Source organism: Psittacula echo (genome assembly GCF_963264785.1).
Source record: "Psittacula echo genome assembly, chromosome: 4".
In the NCBI taxonomy this organism is placed as follows: domain Eukaryota; kingdom Metazoa; phylum Chordata; class Aves; order Psittaciformes; family Psittacidae; genus Psittacula; species Psittacula echo.
The window spans coordinates 641220-665678 of record NC_137738.1 but is presented as its reverse complement, the minus strand read 5'-3'; positions in this window follow the sequence as shown (position 1 = coordinate 665678).

Here is a 24459-nt window from a genome sequence, read left to right as displayed (position 1 = left end):
AAAAATACAGCATTGTGTTGCCTAAAACTATAACACTGCTTGCCTAAATCTGCATTTCAAGGCTGTATAAAGATAATTGCAATCACAGGCTATCCAAATTGAATCAGTGGTGGAAAACTCATGCTGCCGCAGTCATCTCAGAGTCTGGAAACATTCACATCACCTGATTGTGCTTCTTCCGCGTTTTCCCATGAGTATTCAGATGATACAATTCTATGAGCACAGATCCTGTATATAAGGAATCCTAATCTTGTATATTAATCATTCACACACGTGCATTTCCAGTTAGTTTCTACAAGTATTAATGTGCAATAGCCTTTTGCCTAAGATTGCCTGATCAGAAGTAATAGTCATTTGTTCAGACACAAATCACTACCTCCATATTCTGTGCTTCTGATTTTCTTTGTGTAAGAAACGTCGCTGTGTGTGATGAACAAAAAGGAATTTCTTTAACAGAAATTATTTGGTAACTTAGAAGTGACATAAGCGTTCAGACAGAAATCTGCTTAAGCTCTCATTGCAGCATCCTCGTGTTATTTGTGTTGTCTGCTGTGCTGATGACACCTGGGCCATTTCTGCTGGGAGCTGAACAGCACCGCACGGTGCAATGCACTACACTTGCTGGGAATCAGTGCATACTGCTCCTATGTTTTGCCGTGTTAAGTAGCTCTTTGGCTATTCCCAGCAGCCTTAGTTTTCTTTTTATTTTCTTCTGTTTAAAGAACTGTTTCTAAAGCAACACCCTGCACTGGGGAGCAGATGTAGAAACACATTCACTCAAGTCTTCGCTTCCTCATCCCTGGCTATTATTATCTATATACCCTAAATATAAACTTGTAATCTCTGCTCTTTTGTTGTCTTGCCCCTGATTCACTGTTAAGCCTTCTTGAAATGTGGAGGGTGGGTACACGTTGCCCTGGCCAAGTCTCCTGTGAGAGCAAAGGGAAGGAGGGTGCCAGCACCCCAGCTTTTCTGCCTCCACCCCACCAGGAAATACCCTAAAGACAGGGCATATTCACCAGCATCTCGTCAGGTCTGGTATGATGCGGGAGGAAAGGACTTGGAAGCACAGCCTGGTGTGTATGGGGTGCCACCAGCAAGCAGCGTGGTAACTAGGGCTCCTTCTGGTGAATGTGGATGCTAGGGGGTCAAATACTTTTTGGCAGAAAAAGGAATGGGATTTTCCACGGCCTGGGAATGTGCCCTTGCCTTATCTGAGTTATCAGTGAATGTGATTCCAGTTCCCTCTGGCTTTGAATTAACAAAAATACTGTTAAAAAAAAAGAGAAACTTCCCAAAAGTATGACTAAATCACTGGGCACTGTTTAAATAGGGGTAAACTGGAACAGGGCTAAATGCCTGCACAGGGGAGGAATTCTTATTTGAACTGAATCATCCTTTGTTAGCTGGATGCTTGTGGTACAAACAGTGTGGTGTAAGAGTTGGGATTCCTGCGATCCTTATTCCATGTACTGAAGTTGTGTGGTGAAAGCAATGTTTTTCTGGCAATATTCACTAGGTTTGTCATCGAAGTAAGTGGGAATGCAATTGCATTTCCTACCTATACAAGAAGAGATTTACTGAAGGGTAAGCTATAAGAGAAATAACATCTCCTATTCCTTTCTGGGGTTGGCAGGAGCTTCAGCAAAAGAAGCTGAAGGTGCATATATTGAATCAGAGCCCATTCTAGCTGCTGGCTAATTTTACACAATTTGTGGGCTGTCCAGCCATTTTAGGGCTCAAAAAATAGCAAGAGACACAGCAATGTGCTTTCAGGTAGACTCAGATAACAAACAAAGCTGTTTAACATTTATCACCTCTCTGAATAGAATCATAGAATCCCAGACTGGTTTGGGTTGGAAAGGACCTTAAAGCTCATCCAGTTCCAACCCCTGCCACGGGCAGGGACACCTTCCACTGGAGCAGCTTGCTCCAAGCCCCTGTGTCCAACCTGGCCTTGAACACTGCCAGGGATGGGGCAGCCACAGCTTCTCTGGGCACCCTGTGCCAGCGCCTCAGCACCCTCACAGGGAAGAGCTTCTGCCTTAGATCTAACCTGAACTTGCCCTGTTTCAGTTTGAACCCATCACCCCTTGTCCTATCGCTGCAGTCCCTGATGAAGAGTCCCTCTCCAGCATCCTTGTAGCCCCCTTCAGACACTGGAAGCTGCTCTGAGGTCTCCACGCAGCTTCCCTTCTCCAGGCTGAGCAGCTCCAACTTTAGTTTACCATGGTATCCTTCCTCCTTATCCTGTCTCGTGGTTTGATGCCATCATCAGTGGTTTCTTCATTAATTCTAAATGCATTGCAGAGTTTCTGGTTGGAAAACCCAAGTCATCAGCTTCCTGTGCTTTCTTCAGCCCTTGGTTTTCATCAGTCTTTCCTGCTTCTCTTTTATTTCATCCCCTTTTTACTCAATTCATGCAGCGCACACTGATTTTCATCAGCCCACTCAGGACTTGAAGGCTTTTCATCAGTTTTGCTTCTTGGTTTTGTTCCAGTAACCTTGTCTCCTTGTTTTTGTGGTGTCAACTGTCATGCTTTGATCTGCAGCTTTTCTTTGTTAGTAAAGTGTGTGCTTTAAAAAGGTTATAACTGGAAGGGGAAAGATACATGGAGAACCATATATCACAAAGTGCCCTTCCAGTAAAATCTGATGTGCGAAAGAAAGGGGGAGGAATTATTCCTAGCGTTATCGCTTTCTTTTTCATGCTCATCTCATTCCAGATATGCCTTCAGAATTAGACTGTTTTTCCATGGATAAATACTTAACCGAGGCACAGATTTACTGCATGACTTTGGATTTAAATCAATTTACAGGCAGTAAGAGAGCATCTTTTTTTGTCCAAGGCTTTTCAGTTGCCTTTTGCTGTAAGATCTCCGTATAGATTTTATACAATCTGGGAAACTGGTTAAATGATATTTATGACTGTTTTATGGCAGAAAAAAAAAAAGCGGCATGCCTTACAATTTTTAGCAAAAGCATTAAGCAGTCAATGGCAATGCTCCTTCAATGGCTGGGGAGAGCTAATTGGACAGTTTCCAACAGGATCCATGGAAAAATGCAGATCATATCAAACAAGCATCAGCTGTGAGAGTATTCAAGGTTAGAGGGAGACTCATGCTTCATTTATCAGCCAGGATTAAAGGCAGTGGAGAATGTTCATTGCAACTGTGCAAACATTAAACATACTAAAGGGCCAACACATAGAAAATGTCAACCACTGCTGTTCGGAGCCTATCCATCACAGTGAGCCGGGAGTCATGGCTGCATCCCACAGCGAGTCATGAGGGAAGCAAATGTTACAAAAGCTTTTCTTACCCATGGGGATTTCAATTAACTTTGGAAATAGAGATGCATTGTGTTGAATGTCATGCTGATATTGAAGACCTCCACAATGTTGTCATGCCTGTAGGCATTCAGATTATTTAATCAGCCTTGTCTGCAAGGAGTAAGGCAATGGGACTCTCAGATTTAAGCAGTTTTGCCAGAGCTGTAGCTAAAGGCCCCCATATGATGGGCAACCCACCACAGTTAGCCCGATAGTCATTGCTCGTGATCCAGTACCACATGGTGTGGAGCATGAACTCACACAGCTTTGTGGTGATGATAGCTTTATCTCTTTCTGCAATCAATGTGTCTCAACCATGAGAATGGCTTTTACTGGGGCCTTGTGTTGTTGGCAACTTGAAATCTCACTCTATCACACTCCCCAAAAGGCCATATCACTGCACGCCAAGGGTTACATAGGCTGGAAGGAGTTAGTCATTCTTCTGTTATGTTCCCCTAAGTTATCAGGGGGAATAACTTGAGGAGGACTCCACTAGAGAGTTCTGTAACTGAAAATTGTGTAGTGGGCATGAGAGGCCTTATTGTAAGCAAGCACTGAGTGTAGTATTGGAGTGAATTGTTTGGCAAGGATGCTCACCTACCTTCTCACGGGGGACAAGCTTAAGCTCTTGACAAGAGTGTCACTTGATGGACAGGAGAAACTTCACTGACTGGTGGATGTGTTATTTTGTTCTATGAAGCAACAAAACCGGGGTACACATCTTGATGTAATAGGGAGTTTTGCTGAACAGAGCAAAACAAGCTCTGTTTTGCTGAACAAATGGGGTAGTGTTGCTTGTACAGTATAAAACCTTAAAGGAAGTTTCTTAAAGGCACTCTCAGACAAAAATAGTGCTGCAGCAGTACATTTTTCTTTCCTTTCCTTTGCTCTTCAAGTTCTAAATATGTGGTGGGGTTGATCCCCTTTGCATACCAACTTGAAGGCACAGTGAAGAAAAGAAGAGGTTATTTTAACCCATGTCAGTCACCTTCACTGTCATTACTGAGCCTTGAATCATGACCTTGTGCACTTCCCTTGTGCTTCTGATCTGTTTTTATTCAGCTTCTGCCTTCTCATCCGCTCGGTTTGTCCTTCAGTCAGCTATCTCCTTCCTCCTCTTTTCTGCCAGAGGATATAGCAATGGCGGGAGTGGTGAGGCCAGATTCAGGTGCCAGTGTCATAAGCTAGCAGCTTTCTTGAATGTAATAGAAAAGCATAGCAGTGGTATTAGGGAGGAGAAGAAACATCAGGGACCTTTCAAAGTAACAGACAAACAAAGGGGAGAAAAAAGGGTGATTGTATTTGTAAGCAGAAGTGCCTGTTGTGCACAGTCTGATTAGCTGTAGGTACGTAAAGTGGATGCAGATACTGTAAATGAGAACTGCACAGTTAAAAGGAAGTTGTAAAATAGCTCTTTGCACTATTAACTACAAGAAGTGGGGTTTTGGTTTTGTTACGTTTGGGGTGTTTTTACTGCAGCCCTTCAAGTATTTCCCAGTTGAGTCATGTTAAGTGGAAGAGTGAACCCACTGATTTTAAGGGTAAGAGCAGAGCTTGGTTTGTCTACCCGCAGTATTTCCTTATAAACTTCCAGCATTGAAAAGGTTTCAATCTCAAACTTTTCAAGTCAATTTCTCAGTGCTGATTTTGTAAGCAAGTTCTCTTTGTTTGTCTGCTTCTCAAACAAGACACAACTGCAATGTTAATGTTACACAAAGTGGGTTTCTGAGTGAGCAGGTAGATTGCCATGTTCAGATATACAGCAATTCCTGTCAAGCATTTTCTTGTGATCTTGTGAAAGTTCCTCTGCCCTTTTGTGAGCATGAGGAGAGGCAGAAAGCACACATCCCCATTCTGAAAACAAACCCTTACTTTTCCATGTATTCAACATCTTTTTATAATGAAATGTCTATAAGCAGAATGTTGAAAGTGAGCATGGCAACAGCAATGGCTCGCAGGCACATTCTAGCACTATGCTGCAATGATTTTGATGTGACCATGCCATAAAACAGTGACAAGTTGTCTTAGGATTTGCAAAGCAGTAGAAATAAATGTTATCAGCTTTCTTCTTGGTTGAGAAGTGGACAAATTGCTGGTGTTTGTGCATTTATAGGATCTTTTGAATAACAATATCCTAATATGCTTCAGACAGGAATATTTGTTTTAAGTTTTTCCTCAGTTTTCTCCCTGGTTTTGAATCAAGTTGAATTTCCTACGGGTTTCAAACTCTTCTACCCTCCAGTACAGCAAGGTATACAGGAAATCTTGTAGATTCAAATTCAGTGTTCTAGCTTCCTCACAAAAATGCCTACTGCAGGAAATTATCTTCAGCTTCCTGAAGAGAGCATTAAACTGGGACAGCTGAAGTCGGCGCAATCGCAGCCAGGGTGGATTCCAAGGCTTAATAATGGTGATTTTCATACTGATAAGAACTCCACAAAGCACTCAAAATGTCCAATATACCAGGCAGCAAGTCAGCAAACCTAGAGAAGAAATCAGAGCTAATCACATCATCCTTTCCTTTCAAACCCACCATTGCAGCAGGGTGGGACTGACCTTTACAGGTGGGGTCTGTATGCACAGATGACTGCATAGCTGTCAACACCTTCAAGATGTGCAGGTGGCTTTCCATCCCAATCTTTTCTTCTTCCAGATTCTTCTGTTGTTTATCACCTGACCAAAGGCTGCATGAGCCAGGTCAGAAGCTTTTTACCTGGAAATCAGGTTAAAATGTACATGCAGTCTCTGGAGGTTTGTTTCCCAGGAGAAGGTTATAAACCACTTGGTTGTGCCCAACAGCAAAGGTCTAAAGGGGGATGTTATAAAGTGTGGTTATACTGTGCAATAACAGTGCTCAGCAGTTCTGGGGGTAAGAGGCAGTCTGTTATCCAGTTGACCTGTCCTCCCACAGCCTTGCACTGCTCTCTGCATCATTCAATGGGACTGTAGTGACAGAACAAGGGGTAACGAGGTAAAACTTAAACAGGGGAAGTTTAGATTGGATATAAGGAAGAAATTCTTTACTGTGAGGGTGGTGAGGCACTGGAATGGGTTGCCTAAGGAAGTTGTGAACGCTCCATCCCTGGCAGTGTTCAAGGCCAGGCTGGATGAAGCCTTGGTTGGCATGGTTTAGTGTGGGGTGTCCCTGCCCATGGCAGGGGGGTTGGAACTGGATGATCTTAAGGTCCCTTCCAACCCTAACTCTTCTATGATTCCCGCTGCCCATACCAGGGATAAGGGAGAGCAGCTGAGCTGCCTGCTGAAGGCTGCAGCAGCACCCAGCACTGTGGAGGCAGCCAGTGTGCAGGGTTATATGACCAGCCTGCCAGGAATCTCTGAACATTCAGTACCTGCAATATAAGAGCAGACAAACGACCAAACTAAGGGATAGAATCATAGCATGAATCCCAGACTGGTTTGGGTTGGAAAGGAACTCAAGAGCATCCAGTTCCAACCCCCTGCCACGGGCAGGGACACCTTCCACCAGAGCAGGTTGCTCCAAGCCCCTGTGTCCAACCTGGCCTTGAACACTGCCAGGGATGGGGCAGCCACAGCTTCTCTGGGCACCCTGTGCCAGCGCCTCAGCACCCTCACAGGGAAGAGCTTCTGCCTTAGATCTAACCTGAACTTGCCCTCTTTCAGTTTGAACCCATCACCCCTTGTCCTATCGCTGCAGTCCCTGATGCAGAGTCCCTCTCCAGCATCCTTGTAGCCCCCTTCAGACACTGGAAGCTGCTCTGAGGTCTCCACGCAGCTTCTCTTCTCCAGGCTGAAAAGCCCTGAAGTTCTCAGTCTGTCTCCATACGGGAGGAGCTCCAGCCCCTGAGCATCCTGGTGGTCTCCTCTGGACTTGCTCCAATAAAAAAGTCCATAGGAGCAATCCGGTGCTGGGATTACATGAGGCACAAAGTCTACACCAGCGATTTATAGAAATTCACACCAGTGATTTTACACCATTGCCACACCACGCGATTGAGTCCTCACCACTTGGAGAATCTATTCATCCTATTAATCTGTTAATTAAAATTGGTTTAATTTTGAGTGAGTGGCTGCAGCAGAATGCACCTCCTGATAACTGGGGCCAGCAAGGAAGCTTTTCTTTGTCAAAGGGCTTATTCAGCACAGTTAAGCAAAGGGTAAACACTACACCTACTGTATTTGTGAAGAGCTCGTTTCAATGGGACCCCCGGCGTGTCAGCAGGCTTATTCACGGAACTTAATGAGTGTAAATGGGTATTTGCTAGTGTAAAAATACTTTCCCATATACAGAGAGAAAGAACTGATCTTTTAATTGATCTTTGAACTCGTTACAACTGACAGTCCTGAGATGCCGGTGCACAAAGTTAATTATGTTGTCAGAGGTATTTGAAGGAGCTCAGCCCGGTTTTGTTTGAAGGTCTTCGTCATTTACAAATCTGAGAGAGGTGCTGCAAAGGCTCTGTGTAAACAGAGAATGAAAGAGCAGCAGCGTTATCTGTGCCAGGACTGCTCTTAGTTGGGGGTGAGCCTCATCTCATTCTGACTCTCACTGAACTCCTGCGCTGTGCCAAGACTCAAAGCAGGCTTGAAGTCTGTAAGACCTAACAAATAAAACTACCAGGCAGTGGAGGTGAGTGGCAAACAGGGACAGAGGCATTTCATACCGTCTTCCCAATTTCATGTGTTTAGCAGAGGAAAGGAGGAAGGGAAACTAAGGGAATTAAAATCGAACAAACAAAACAAAATGGTGTTTATGATCCTACTGAACGTTTGGGCATTAGGGTCCTAAACATGCATACCTTGAACATTTTCTATCTCTGCTTCTCTCTTCTGTGCCTATGTGTTTAAGAGAATGCGATTTGATTAACTTTATCCAACTACTACACGTATTTATTCAATGACTACAAATATTCTGTTCAATTACCACAAATATGCCTTCTAAAGCATACCTTGAGTTGTATCAATGTTATATCTCTGTGTGTGTGAGCGAGTGTGAACGCAAGGATGTGCCCTGCACAAACAACCTCTTTCACTCGTAAGAGCAGTTGTCAGTTTGTGGTTGGATTTGGTTTTCTCCTAGGGAGAGTCTCTTCTCTCTAATGGGTACAGTAGCTGCTCTCTCCAGTTTTATTGTCCTCTCCATAAAAACGTCGTTTGGGCTGAAGCAATGTGAAAAGCATTTTTCCTGGGAAAACCGGAACAGCAGCAATAATGTGCCCATCCTGCAAACCCTTCATGTGCAGAACTCCCTCCAGCTCTCAGGAGCTCACTGAAGAGAGGATTTGAAAGGTTTCTGATGAGACAGAACTGATAAACATCATTTATTTAGAGAACAATTTGCAGGGAAAGTAAAATGCCAGCAAAAAGCATGGAATATTACAGAAATCATTGTTTTGCAAGTCAGGGGTGTAAGTACAGTAAAATGGCAGGGTGAAAATGGAAAATGGATGCTCTGAATCAGTGTTGCTCGTGATGAATGGAGATTTAATTTCCCCCATTTCTCATCCTTTAGGATGGAGGCATTTGGGGTTTTTGACAGTTCCAATGGCAAAACAGTGCTGTGAAGTAGTTAATTTTTGTGGATGCCTGCTTGGAGAGAAGGGCTGAAGGAACTCTTAGGGAAAGTCAAAAGTTACAGGGAACATGCTTTGCTTTCCTGGTTAAGAAAGAGTCATCCCAACACTGTTATGTGAGAGAGAAAGTCGTGATGTTCTTTTTCCCATACATTAACAGGGCTATGCTGATACCTGCCTCAGTGAACACAGGTTATGAAGGATGTTCAAAACACAATCTTTGGACAACTTCACGTAGAAATTATTTTAAACCCTTGAGATAAGACAAGTCCCTTGAGCTCCAGGAGATCAAGAAATTCCTGTAGGAAGAGGCTGCTGGTGATGCACAGCAGGAGCTGCTTCGCAGCTGTATCCCTGATTAGCAGGAATCCTCACCTTGCCAAGCCTTTAAAGCCTTGCAGAAAATGCACCAATTAAGTGTTCAAATCCTTCAGCCTTAAGCCATGTGTCAGGGGGAAATAATTCACTGGCACAGGGCTTTGGGTCAAGCTTCTTAGCCCAGCAGTTGATGTGATAATGCTTTAGCATTGTGCTGCTTGCCCACCCAGGAGGAAGGACAGGGAGACCTGGCTATTGTTTCTCTCTAAAGCAGAGCTCTGAGAAATATGGATGTAAGTGCGAGTCATTAATAATCTTAATTTTAAGGAAAGCTGATGGAGGAGGAGGGCTTAAAGTAGTCTTGGCTCAGGGAGCATTCCTTGACAAGTGTTGTTTTGCTGTGCCTCACAGCTCTGTCTGCGGTTCAGGGCTGTCTGCTTGCACCAAGCAAGCAGGCAGTTTTCTGAGCAGATCTGGGGGAATAAGCAAGAAAATCAGATTTACTTTTGGAAAGGAAGGGTTAGGGTTAGAGCATACAGGGGTTCACTGAGGATAGCCACATGTTTAACTGCAGGCAAAATAGAGACAGTCACTAAAAGTCCATGAAAACCTCCTCAGATGCTGGAATTGCAGGGCAGAGACTGACCACCTCTGCCCCAAGTGCGCTGTCTGTAGGAAGAGGTCACTAACATTGAAGAAAGCAAAGGAAAACCCAGAAAAGGAGGCTGAAAGCTCACGCTGACTAAAAGGGATTCCCTGCCATGCCTCAGAGGTACGAGAAGGGCCCCACTCTTCTGAACTGGAACCTTTGTTGCTTTTCCAGCAGAGAATGGGCAAGAGCCTTGCCACGCGGTCACTGCAGTGTTACCACCCTTATGCATGCCCTAGCATCCAGACAGTATTAGATCCACCCTGCAGTGAGATGTTGTAGCCTCAGCTCTAAAGATCCAGAGGCATCCCAAAACCTTCATTAAAAAGAAAAAGCTAGAAATATTGCAGACATCCTCTAGCAGGAGGGTGGTTGCTTCTGCATTGAGATGAATACTGGATGTTCAAATATCATGGGCCACCTCTTCTCTATACACCCACCTAACTCTTGCATCACAGCACGCCTAAAGTGACATGAATCGGTGCAGAAAGGAGTTTGCAGTAGGACAGGGAACTGAAGGTGGGAGATACCAAGTTTTAAACCTATATCCTGGTTGATAAAGCAACCTCTCCCAGAGCTCATATTTGTCCCAGGAACAAATTTCCTCTTAAATACGTAGCAGCTCTAGCTCCAAGCAGTGCCAACTGTGAAATCTGTATGTGTGGAGGGGAAAAAAGAAAAGGAGATTAATGTAAATTAGGTTCAGACACAGAATACAGAGATTAGATATTGTGGACAAACACTGGACATGAGTTTGCTTTAAAGTGAGTTTCCCCACCTGCCTACAGTTGTCTCATATATGACCTAAATACTGGGCATGGTTTTGCTTTTACAAGGTTTCTGCATAAATGTTTATGTGCTGTGAATTAAATCATGCACTTAAAGAAGGAAGAGGATGAAATGGAAAACTTACTAACCCTAAATGATGGATGGATTGCTCATTACTCATACTAACGGATGGCCAGTCCAGGCAGGAAGTTTCCATCCAGTAAATGTATCTCTCTGAAAATATGCCAGGCAGAGGTAAAGAAAAGTGTTACTTTTGCCATTTTGAATTACTTCTTGAAGGGTTCTGGTCTCCTTCTGCAGAAGGAATAAAGACTAACGTACAGGAGTAAGAAATATTGAACAACTGGCATAATCTGAGCTCAGTAAACCAAGCTTTTCTATTTGTCCTCCTCTGTAACCTGTTCTGCCTCCTGGTCTGTCTGCTACAAGTACTTTATAATGTGTATGTCTACCTTACTCCATTAATACCAACATTAGCAATTAGCAGCTGATGTAAAAGCTGTATAACCTCTCAGCTTTATATGCGAATAGGGTAAAAGGGCTCATTTTGAGCTCCTCCCTGACAAATGTTCTGTTCGTTTCAGCCCTTTGGAAGATGAGCGAGAGCTGTGTCTTCAGCCAGCCCCTTTGTTAAACCAACCTCAGCTCTGCTCAGCAGCTGCTTTAAAATGATAGTTTCAATCAAAAGTGAATCTTTGCTCTGTTGAGGTGACTCTTTTGAAATATGTTATTTAGGGGTTTGGTTTTCAGGTTTTTTGAGGCCGTGTGAATTGACCCGTAAGCTCTGAGTGTACTTGGGCTATATCTTGTGAAGAAACCCATAGTAATCTTCACTACTGTATACATATGTATTTATACATCGAGAATTCACAGGTACAAATAAATACACTCGACTCTTTCTTCTATGAGCCATCTTTTTGTTTTACACGTACAGGGGAGCCTGGTTTGTGAGTGGCTTTTAGGTGAGATGGATGAGGTGGGACCAGTCCAGGCTTCACACATCATTACGTTCTTTTAATAAATTGATAAAACTCCACGCTATGAGAAGCTGAGTTCTGTGCCCAGACTTCTTCTCCTGGCAGGTTATGGAAGAACCCGAACTCCCACATGGCTCTTTTTCCACAGACATTTCCTGGTTTTCTACCTGATTTTTCTTTTTTCCTGGGACAAACTTGCAGGTTTCTTTTTGATGTTTGCTCAGGGTTGTTGACAGCCTGAACAGAGCACTGCTCGCACCTACACGTTTCCAGGCATTACTGCAAAGCCCACACCACTCAACTGCACAGAGCTTGCACCGTAGGTAATTTAACAGTGATAAAAACCACCGTCATCCTGAAATCCCATTCAGCAAAGACCTCAAATGCTCCACTAACACAGGACCCTGAGCCACAGTGCCTCAGATGGGTTATCAAGGAGAGGCATGTATGGCAGTCACATCAGCAACTGAGTGATAGGTACTCTTAGTAAGTGTTCTGTGCTGGTTTTCATTGGAGAGGGATGCATAGAATCATAGAATCACAGAATGGTTTGGGTTGGAAAGGACCTTAAGATCATCCAGTTCCAACCCCTTGCCATGGGCAGGGATGCCTCACACTAGACCATGTCACCTAGGACTCCATTCAGCCTGGCCTTGTACGCTGCCAAAGATGCATACTGTCATGTTCCATGTTTACTCTTTCCTCCAGAGACTTGGATTTAAAGGCTGTGTTGTTCAAATCCCTGCAAATGTGTTTGTATGTTGAATGCAAGCGGCAGCAGCCTCTAAATTATGTCTGAAGAGCTACTGTGTGAGTGAGGTGGTGGGTTTGATTTGATCAGTGACTTCATAGCAAAAGTTATAGGCAGATACACAGTAAAGCATATGCTGGCCTCTTCTGCTGATCACACTTTGTTCCCCAGTTGATATGTGTGTATATATATATATGTATGTATGTATAAATCCACAGGAGGTTGGGAAAGACCCTTTTACTTGAGGAATACAGGGCAAAAATCCTTTGGCAGTAGCAACAGCAATATTAGAGTTAAGCAGTAATTAAAATACGACAAAAAAGGAATGTGTTGCAAGGTAAGCACCATTTCCACAAGCATTACTGCTGAAACTATGCACACTGCTGGGAAATCTGGACTCAAATCAGGCCTGGGCACAGGATCACTTTTCTGTCAGATTTGGCAGAGCACATGATACAGAGTTTACTCTGGCTGTATGCTTTCCTGATAGTTTCATGCTGGCAGCGTGGTCAAAGTTGGTGTTTGATTAAGCTTGAAGCCTGTTGCTGCCAAGATAACCCATCAGAAGGTGCACTGGTCAAGTGAGTTTGCACCAGAGCAGAGATTTCTGTCGTCTGCCTTTGGTGTTAGGAGTTAGAAATCTGAACTTGAATGTGTGTTGTTGAACTGTGGCCTGAAGCTGGTGACTTCGGGCCTTCACTATCTTAGCTTGCGTGTGGGTCTGCAGCTGTAGTGAAACAGCAACTGAATCTCTGCAGCGTTCAGCATTTCTGCCTTTTTTGGATCAAAACTTGCTCTGTGGCTTTTTGCGAAGGCAAATGAAAGGGTTAGAAACTTGAAGCAAGTAGAATCACAGGATGGTTTGGGTTAGAAAGGACCTTAAGATCATTCATTTCCAATCCCCCCTTCCAAGGGCTTGCCCAAGTAGTGCTTCTGATGGAAATGGCTCTCCAGGAGGAAGGTTTCCTTTGTTTCCTAAAGATGGTCAGATCTTCTCCTCACCTGAAGTTCATGAAAAGGTTTTTCCAGTGCTGGATTGCCTTCAGAAGCATGTTCTGTGCCTGGCTCCCAAAGCCTTTGTACTGAGCCTTAGTGGATTGCAACTGCAGCACGGCTTCGTACACCAGAGGCTGTAAACTGGCATCAGGAATTACCTGGAGCTGGGAGAAGGAACTGAGCACTGACTACAGTGATCTAAGGCAGGCGTAAGGCAGATGGGCTCCTTCTGCTGCATCTGGAGCCAGCGCGTTGTCTTATATTCAGCTTCAGAAACAGGAGACTGCAATAACACAGCCGCCAGGTAACGAATGCAAAGGATATTGTGGCCTCAGCAGGAGGAAGGGATGAAACTCCCCATAAAGCTAAAGATGCGAGAAGGTATTTCTGGGATGCTGCCCAGTCATCCAGACTCAGTAAGGAGTCAGATAAGACCCCAAGGCTTCACACAGCCTTAAAAAAGAAAAGCTTGCAGGCCTTTAATGGGAGACAGCCAGCTTCATTTCCAACAGCATCATTTCAGCCTTGTGTAGGTTCAGGCTGAGCTCTATTACGTGATTAAAACTGGCAGGCAGAAGGAGTTTCATGTTTCATTGTTGTAGCCAAAATTTCTGCTGTCCTTTCAGAAAATCACATGTAGTGCTAATAGAAACAATTTAGACATGTTTTAATAAGGCATCCTTTTCATTCGAAGACATTCGCTGCCTGAGGCTTCCTTTGCCATTGAACTCTGCTTTATTGATGTGGAGCGTCAATGTAATGTTCCTCTTTGCAGATTCATGTGCAGTCATTATGACTGTGCGGCCACAGTTGCAAAGGAGATAGTCAGAGTTTTGCTGTGTTCATTTGATTTCTGTACGCAAGAATTCTGGTCCAGCCTGATGACTGCCTCATTCTCTCTCATTCCTGAGGACATGTCCAATCCCATAAAAAATCTGGATGATGTGTACTGACCTGAGAGCATCAGTCAGGTATGGTTGAGAGGGTATTCATCCTGGCATCCTACATGTTCACAACTTTACTCCTGCTTTTTCTCTCCTGCTCACTCCTAGCACTTCTAAGTGAGCAATATATAATCCTAATGGCAAAATGCAGTTTCCATATCGAATTATGTATTAGGGTATATAAATTGTACATATGTGCCTACAGAGGTATGGACATTTGTTTTAAATGCAGTTTTAATGCTTTCTAACAAATTCCAGTTGTGATGTCAGTTTGAGTTTGTATCTGATTTACTACACCCTGTAGTATAAAGTTTAAGTTCCTATACCCTTTTGGTGTAACAAAGCCAGGACAAGCCTTTTGCCATCCCCGCTGTATTTCTCATGTCCCTCTGCTTATATTGCTGTCATATCACTCAGCAGCTCCTATTCCAGTTTCTCCTCTCTCTTCTTAGAGAAACCCAGACCCACTGCACTTGATCAATTAAAAACCATTTTTAGGTGTCAATATAAAACATTCCAGAGATTTGAGAAACAGAGCTGCTCTAAATAACTGCTGCAGTAGCTGCCCATGAAAACATCTGTAGTCTCCTCTCAGGATAATAGCTTGACATAAGCACAAAACTAACCCACGAACACTGCAGCAGAGAGCTGCTGATGGGTTTGTTCTCCTGTTCCAGAGGTGTAGCAGGCACAAGCTCAGGCTTTAATCGAGCGCGAGATGTGCATCAATGTGCTATGGTGAAACCAACCTCCTGGGGACGCAGCGGTACAGGGACTGCCCTCCTGATGTCCTTCCTATCAGGGACAGGGACCTTGGAGGTTTCTGCTGCCCTTCAGGAAGGAGGTGATTTGCCTCAGAGCCAAGGATCACAGCTCTGACTCGGGAGGGGTCTGACGCAGAAGCCCAGGGACATGTTCAGTGCTGGGAGGTAATTATGGATCTTCAGAAAGTGGTGCTTAAAACATGAAGTTAGGTTTCTGAAGTGGTTCACATTTGCAATAGTTACTTTTGTAATGACAAAAATGTGCCAGAGCAACTTCTGTCTAAATATGCTCCCAAATGAATGGCTTCTAGGGAAACAGAAGATGGCAATTCTGTAGTAGCTCCTTGTTATACAATGAAAAAGGAGGACTGAACTAGAAAAATGAGCTGCTGAAAAGTATATTTTGAGCAAATATATTTTATATGTATATATATATGTATACACACATATTGCAAGTGTAAGTTTACAATACAGAAATTCTACATATGAAGGGATTTGTAGCTTTTTGTATTCCATTCCCCTGCAGACTGTTATATCAGTTTCTCTGGGGTTAGTTTGTGTCTGGTCCTTACTGAATAGGTGATTGTTCTGGTAGATAATGAACCTACATTTGGATAACATCAACAGATTTTTGTGAAGCCTGAAATCCTGATAACTAGCACAGGAATCTTCTATTGAGTGTATTTTCCGAGTATGGAAAGTTTTCTTTAAATACTGCGTGCCTTGTGGCTTTTAATCTATAAATGAAGCTGTTCATGCAACCCTGTAAGTAGGTTTTGGTAGCTGTAGATGACACTACCTGGAAGAGAAATTCTGTCCTTAGAAAGTTACTGTAGTAATCACTTTATGAGAGCCTATATTTACTGTTTCCCACTGAATACTTCCTGCATTTACTCCCTTTTCAGCTGAAAGATATTTTCCCAAACTAAAACCTCCCTAAACTCTTCATGAGCTCTTTTTACTTCACGCATCATCACTGACAATAAAGATAAGACAAGCCAAATTATACCACTGGCTCTATCTCTGTAACATCAGTTGTGGTTAGGGTATGCCTCCGGCAACATCTGAAAGCCCACATTGGTTTGCAGTGTGCTTGTTCGGTACCTGAGATGGTAAGACTTGACTTGACTGCGAGATCTTTGTGGATTTGAAACTGAAAAACACCTCTGTTTGCCGACTGAGCAAAATATAGAGTGTAATGGATGAGACCTCATAAACCTGCACCCACGAATTCTGTCCCCACTCAGGAAATTCTGGCAGTTAAACCTCACTCCAAGTTTGGCTTTCGTGGTAGATGATATTAAAAGCGTGACATGCACTTTGGTCAGGGCTTTTATAATGTTGAAGGCAAATAGCTTGGAGATTTTTTGTGACATTTTAGTGCAGGATTATAACAAAAGCTGTCTAGCGCATACTTTCAGTGTGCTGATTCTCACGTCCTCCCTCTTATTTCTCTTCTGAGTTTTCTTTAAAAGCCATTGCATTTTGCTTTCTTAGGTTCTTTTTATATGCCAGTCAATCAATCGATACTTTATTTAATTCAGGAGAATTAATTCAAATTTCAGGTCAGGTAATAGCAGTGCAGTCAGCCAGAGCTGTGCATTATGACATAAGGGCACTAAGGGCTTTTCTTTTTATGAGTTTCTGCTTCTTTTAAAGATTTGGCAGCATGTTAAACCGAGGGTTTTCACTTTGAGTCCTATGCAGTCCTTGGATGTTATTCCAGGATTTCCTGTGCGCTACATGGCAAGAGATCAAGTCTGTAGATCGCATTCAATTAAACAGATCATCTAAATGAGATCACGAAAATAAGCGTGTGGTGTGTATTTGTACAGCAATTGCTGTAGCCTACTCAATACCTCTAGTTAATGAGCACTACAGATTTCACTCTTCACTTAGTGGTGAGCTTACAAGAAACCAGGATGGGGATGTATTCCAGTATCCCCAAAAATCTGGAAAGCAAGTACCAACTGAGGCAAGAAAACAATGAATTTGATTTCTATGGATGGTAGGTTTTGTTTGCCTTTAAAGGTGCAGTCCTTATCATTTACCCTGACATCCTGTGTGCAAACACTGGCAGGGTCAAGCTTAAACAATGGGAAACCTGGTTGTAAAGGCTGCCCATTGCAATGTTTTCTCTTAATGTGAAAAGTGAACAGCTACAAATGGGTGAGTTGTAAGTTGCTTGTTAGGGCAATAACTCTTGCTGATGAGCTCTGAGTTGGATGGGGAGGGAAGAAGGAGAAGTTCCCTGATCTCTTTTGTCTCAGTACAATGTGCTGGATTTAATAGAGGCTGGAAAGGCTGAGCACAGAACTGCTGGTGTTAGGAAAAAGAGCGATAGTTTATTTCTAGCTGGTTTGAGCCAAAAGGGGATATAGAATTCCTTCTACTTCCTTCCAGAGCAACATTAAAAATGTGGACCTGTGAGCTGATAGCCATGGCTACGCAGAGTTTATCATTTTCCACCTGCGCAGATGCTTTCTCTTGTGCCGTCCTGTTGGAATCCTACCTTTTGTCTGCCAAGTGGAACTAAGTTAAAACACTTTTGTGCTGATTTGGCAGGATTAAGAAATACATTAAAGCACCCTGGCTACCTGGAAGTCTTGTTTTACCAGCTGCTGGCAAAAATCGACTAATGATTGCATTTTAAGTCCTTTTAGCACTTTGGGTTCAGCAGGTTAAGCCTACTGGACCTAGTGGCATGGGAGTCATGTGTCTCCTATATCTGAGAGATCAATGTTTTATAGCAGGTTGGCTTAGCAGTAAACAGTGAAAAAAGAACCATCACTTTACACCTAGTTCTATTAAATCTGCAGTACTACCTTGCCCATGTATCTAAAGGCTAAGTAGTCTCTCTGGCAGCCATGGTCACTCCTTGCTGAGCTAGAGCTGTCACGTGAACTCATAGCAATCTGTTCCATTTGTGGAAAATGAAAAGCTCAAGGACCATAAGAACATAAAATGTAATTAGGAAGTCATTTCACCATCCATGAGAGGTTTCTTCATTAAATTTAAACATATCTCTGTACATATTTCACTTAAAATCAACTTAAAGATATGATAGCTTCAAAAGGTAGCAAAGAAAATAAAGCAAATATGCTGAGCAGAGATTCCTGGAAATATTTTTCTCCATTCTTTCACCACAGACTCCATTTTGGCTGGATCATCACCTCACACGTGTGTAGGGCCTGAAACGAACTGCAGTATCAGGTACAGTGAAAGTAGCTGGTGTTTTGCTCATGGGGAATGAAAACCGAGACAGTTTTTTTGGAATTTGAAAAACTCAGTGCCCAGATTTATTCTCTGCAGGTTCATGTGAGCTTTGCTCAGTTAAAGCAGCCTCAGCACCTTTCTCAAAGCTCAAAGTCTGTCTTGGATGACTCCATGCTCAGATTCTTAGATTCCTATGTTTGATTAGGACTGAAGAGAGTACAAGGTGTTAGTGCTACAAAACCTGTTCCATTTCAAAGCAGTTGAGCAGCAATCACAATACCTTTGCCTTCTGAAATCAATACAGCCCTGAAAAGGATAAACATGATTTCTTTGGACCTCTTAAATATCTGATTTTCAGAACCAGGATCAGTCTGGATAATTTGGGAGACCTAAGTGACATTTGGCAAAGCCAGTTCCTGACTGCTTTAGCCTTTCAGAATATGCTAAGCATCCCTTTAGGTTTTAAGATACCCCATGGCTTACTGAGGCCCACACTGATGATTATCAGTTGAATGGACCCTGTCAGAAGAGTTTTTTGACCCACGAAAACAAGGACTTCCTAGAGAATAGATAACAAAACCCAAAGGTTCATCCAGTCATCTCTGTTTCTGTAGCCTACAGTAAACAAAGGAGCAATGCAGGCTGGCTGCTTAGTATCTCTTTTCTCCCATTTTCTCCGTTTGAATTCCCTATGGAGAGCTGGGTTGATAGACTGGTTGGCCGCCTGCAATCAGGAGGCATTTCTCTAGATCTGAAGTGAGATGTCTTAATTTGCTGCCAGGATTAAATGAGGGCCATTCTTGCTGGTAACTTTGTACCCATGCAGCGAAGGACTTGGGTCCTGGTGAAGCACAGGATGACTGGATGCAAATATGCAGGGCATAAAACAGGACACATATCACCAATAAGAATACCAATAATCCTTTCTTCTGTCTCTTCCTTCACATTTTATATGTAGCTATAGCATTGATTTAAGTGCATTCCCTATAAACTACTGATTATCACTGTAGTTTTCTGTAGCAGCTTTCTGTTGCTGTAGCCCCAAACTTCAGTAGTCCAGCACACTTCAATAATGATGGTTGCCTGGTAATATTTTCTCTTTATTAATAACAGTGCACTTTGGTTTCTTGCAGATGACTTGTAAGAAACCCAATAGGGGTGATGCACTAAAAGAAACCCAAACCTTTCACTGTAGATCTTAGCTCAAAAGTTTGCATCTGCAGAAAAGGGAGTTCAGAATCTGAACTTGGCCCAGTGTAAGAAATCAAGATGATTAAGCTATTCAGACCTGAATGTTGCCAGTGTGTGGTGATGGAGATTAAAGTTTGGCCCAATACCTAATACTCAAGCTTGCTGGAATTGCCTTACACACTGTTAATAAGTTTCTCTCCTAAAAAACGAAGCAGTACCCTCTGTAATGCAGTATAAAATAAACCAATCCCTGCATTCAGTATGTTGTATGGTCTTCCTCCACATGTGAGGAAAGCTAATAGTTCCATATCCAACTGCATTCAATACTTGGAATTCTGCAAGAAAACTTAAATCCATTTTGCATTTTCACATCATTTCCAAATGTGTTAATCCTGTGAGCTTTTCTCCTGTAAGGAGGTGAAATGAACTCTTTTGGGCTGTGTGTAACTGCGCTGCGGGGATTTCCATAGGATTTGTTTTTAAATATGATTTAAATAAGTAAAATACAGTGGTGTTGAGAAAAATATTTCCTGTAGCAGCAGGATATGAGTTTTTTTTTAAACCCAAGTCCCAGGCTGGGCTGGAGCCTGTGAAAATCAAAGGCATTTCTTTTAAAGATAGAAGACCACGTAGATTTGGCACGCTGACAGAATCTCACTTATGGAATCCATTCAGTGTCTGAGCCACAAAAACTGCAGAAAGAACACCAAGAGCTTCCAGAATCCTCCATTTCTTCCTCTCTTCTCCTTTCTCTGCACCCATTTCCTGAAAGCTGGCTCATGAAGAAAAGGCAATGATGGGTTTTCTAAAGAGCAAATAATTAGCTGTTCCTGCAATTCCATCCCATGGGTTATTCCACTGTCTTTGACATACCTACAGTACCATAATATCACCTGAAGATCTGATTTCATTGGATTGAATTTGTTTTAGAAAGTGTATTTCCAAAAGAAAAACATCTCTTTTTTTTCTTTCTCGTACAGCAGATGGGTTTTCACTCTGTCATTTTTAAACAAATATATTAGGTAACTCAATCTTGTATTTAAAAGCTGGATTTTTAAAGTCAGTCTGGGATTGCGCTAAATGATGGATAAACAAACAGAAAGAAAAGCCTCCAAATGCTTGCACGTGGTTACATTTCTGAGAGGTTTTAGTGAGTGGATGAAAATAACCGCAGAAGCTTTCCAAGGGTACGAAAATGAAAACAAAGACCTGAAGAGCTTTTATATTCAAGTATATTTTGCTCATTTACTGACTTATTCCTTTAGATTCTGTTTTTATAATATATATATTCAGGCAGCCTCAAACCACTTGTCTCTTTTCAGCTGAGGGCTTTGGGAGCTCTGCAAATACCATCAGGCTTCAGCTCCACAAGCTTTTGAAGCCAGAATAAAGCAGAATGACACCCTCCCTCTGTCATTCCCCTTAAGGCTTCCTTCTCATTGCTGGGAGCTGGCAATATGGCTTCTTTACAGGGCAGGACAAACCCTTGCCTGCTGCAAGGGTCTATGGGATGATGGTGTGATCCTCTTCCCTGTGTTACTGCTTCTTTGTCCTAGGTGCTAAGGGAAAACTTGCGTGGGCATACACAGGCACAGACCTCCCACCATCTGATTTTACTTGCAGTGCATAAACCTGAAGGTGCAGGAAGGATGCCAGTAATCAGACTGGTCCAACTTATGCTTAAGAAGCTTTTCTTAACAAGTGTCAATTGTTCGGCACAGTCAGCTTATTCCTGTCCCAGTGCCTGATGGATAACGCTAGATGGCTGACCAGAGTAGTCACATGCAAAAGCTTCCAAAGGGAGTAATGAGAATCTGTGTGGGATGCAATTGTGAAGCTGCACATCAACAGAAAAGGTTTCTTTTCAGTTGTGCAGCTTTTCATCTGTAGCGCTTGATTTCCAAAGGAGTACAGCGTACAGTGGTACATGGGGGGAATGGGTGATGCTGTCCAGAGCTGCTGTGCAAAGGTGCTTGTGGTCCTGATGTGTCCCTGACTGCAGAATGATACTGGTTTGGCTATTGTTATGGAGGGTGTACGTAGACAATTGAGCCTATAAGCAGGTAGTTTGGAGAACACTGGGACCAAAGAGCCCTGATTTCCTGTAAATTCTCGTGCTAAGTTTTATAGACCTTTGTCCTTTAGTTTTTCAGGTGTTTGGAGCATGTATTTGGGCTCTCTTCCATGCTGATTCTCTGGTGTCTAACAACATTTGGGCTCACGTTACTCTTTTTCCCTTACCGGTGGCATTAGTAGGGTTTCTCTCCTCTGCCTGCTGCTCACTTTCAAAAACGTGGCTGGAATCTGAGACTCTGAAACCTCCACAAATGTGGTTGAAACCATGCTCGCTAACACAAGGTTTGAATTTGTCCACCAACGTGGAGCAGCTTTAACTGGGCGAGGGAGCTATAATTCCACTGACTCCAGTGTGGTTGCTGAAGTGGCCAGGAGGCTCAATTGTACATATGTGAAATAGCTCAGGATTTTAGGAGATGTTCCTTCCAAATTGCAGTAATAGGCAAAAACACTGAACCTATTTCACGGGGGTTGAAATCCTGTAATGTTTTGTTACAGAACACAAATATCAGACAAATAAATATATAAATAGAAGGTGCCTCTGAAGCTTTTAGTGGTAGGAATGGCATCACATTGGGAATCTGGGGGCTTTGATAGTCCTGGCTCCAGCTCAGCCGACCAGGGGAGCTGACAGGAGTAAGGTTGGCTGCAACTCTGAAGAGTTCGCATTTTTCAGCAGAGAAGTTGTCATGAAAAGAAAGAAGTTGCTGGGTCCTAATGCACACAGTATATTTATAAGCAACATCAGACCCCAGACTGTGCCAGACCCCGCTGGCATCTCACATGAAAACTTAGCAAACAGGGGGGAAAAGAAAAGGATGATAACACAATACTAATATTAACTTTGCAGGAGAGAAAAAAAGATCCGTTGCACATTGCTCTCATTAAGTAAATGATTTACTGGAATTTCCTCTTGCTTTGCAGCTTGCTTGAGAACGTATTCGATCTCAGCTATTGAAAGCCTGGATAATTTCAGCATGTTCTCAGAGCCATTTAACTCTGTCGCTTTTCCTGGCCACCTCCATTCAGTGCTTGTTGTTCACTTCTGTTTCCAAGAAGTAGATTCCTAAGACACCAGGGATATATCCAACAGGCAACAGAGAGGTTTCATCTGCCCCTGCTTAAAGCTGGCTAATCGTTGGGAATTTGGTCTGAGGTTGTAAAGGACAGTGCTGGCTTTCTGTTCTCCTCGTAAGATTTGGCTTTATATATCCCAAGGGCTAAAAACGAGATATGTCAGGAGAAGTAACAGAAACTGTACAAATGTGGATAAATCAGACTTGATTAAGTTTGGTTATCTTAATTCCTGTCTTCAACTGCTTGGACACAAGGAATAAAGATCTGTTACCACTTTCCTTGCAATTTGGAGCTGCTGGCAATGAAATGAATTGCAAAAGAAGGATGAAAAATGTCATCTGACTTAGCATGAAAAGTAATTAAAAAACTAATTTAATTATGAATTTGAGACTCTGCTGGTCGATACTTCACATTCTCATGTCTAATTTCCATGAATATATAAATGGGCAGTTAACGTTGTTGAAAATCTAATAAGGATTGCAGGTCCGTGGGGTGGGACTTGCACATGGGGTGCATATGTGATTTCAGTACCGTGGTTTCAGTGCAGCTCTTTAATTGCTAAGATTCTGACATGATATAATGAAGGCATAATCAAGATGCATTAGAGTCACTTTGGCTATCTAAGCATGAAGCCATGAGATGCCAAGAATTTAACAGATTACCTGATATCTACAAACTTAGCATCAGTTATGCATGTTACTGGATTAGAAATAGAAACAGACCTGATTACTGGTTTGAGAAACAATAATGATTTCTAAAACAGCTGATGAAATTACTTTAGTATCTGCCTGCTTATCTTGTTTATGACACTGGGTTAAATTAGTTGCTGATAGTTGAGGGAGGCCACTAATCCAGTGTTTGTGAAGATTGCTCTGTCTGCTTTTGCTAGTTAAAAAATAAGACTATTACGTGAAATGACATTTTTATCACCAAAAGGAGATTTTTATGACTTGCAAATATTGTCTGTTGGACAGAGAGCAAGTCTTTACTGGCAAATCTATTTAAACAGTAAAAACACCTAATTAGGTTTTATAGTACCTATATTTGTCTAGTAGAGAGAACTGATTACAGGGAGATCAATAGGCAGGATCATTCACTGCAGCAACACAGATGCGGTTGGGTCGTTGAGAGTTTGGAATGAGCCAGGAATGTACCTTAAATCCAGCTCCCTCCTTGTTGTCTCTCATCCAGCACAGACTGAAGACCTGTCTATGTATTAGCTACCCCTTTATTTATTACACACCAACAACTCAGAGGTAAACCCAGTACCTGAAATAACCAGTGTGCAGGGCAACTAGTTACGGCTCGAGCTGTCGTGAGGCTGCTGTAACAGTGGCAAATGGACTACCACATAAGTGGAGGGGAATAAAGGAGCACGTTGCTACTGTGGGCCCCTGAGAGCTGAGACTTGCTTGTACCTGGGTGCTCTCCAGCACAGCTGGGGCACTGGTCAGAAGATAGAGATGGGGAGAGAACTTGATTGAGGCTGCACTGGCGTGTTGGCATCCTTTGAAAGGGTGCAGGGGACATCTCTTCGTCCCTGCCCTCGCTGTGCTTTGGGCTTCAAGAGCACTGCAGAGCCCAGGTCCCTGTGCTGAAAGAGCATGAGGTCTTTTCCTCTGCCCTTGTTTTAGCACCTTTATAAGCCAGCCAGAAGTTCACCCCACATGTGTTGTTTGCAGCAGTTTAGAGTTGTGATATGTATGCTTCAGAGTGAAAGGGTAGGTTTTTGCAGCCTTTACATCAACTGGCTTAACCATGTGCTGCATAGCTCCCCGATGCACACTGCCTTTCGTACCACTCCAGCATTAAAGAGTTCCACTTATAA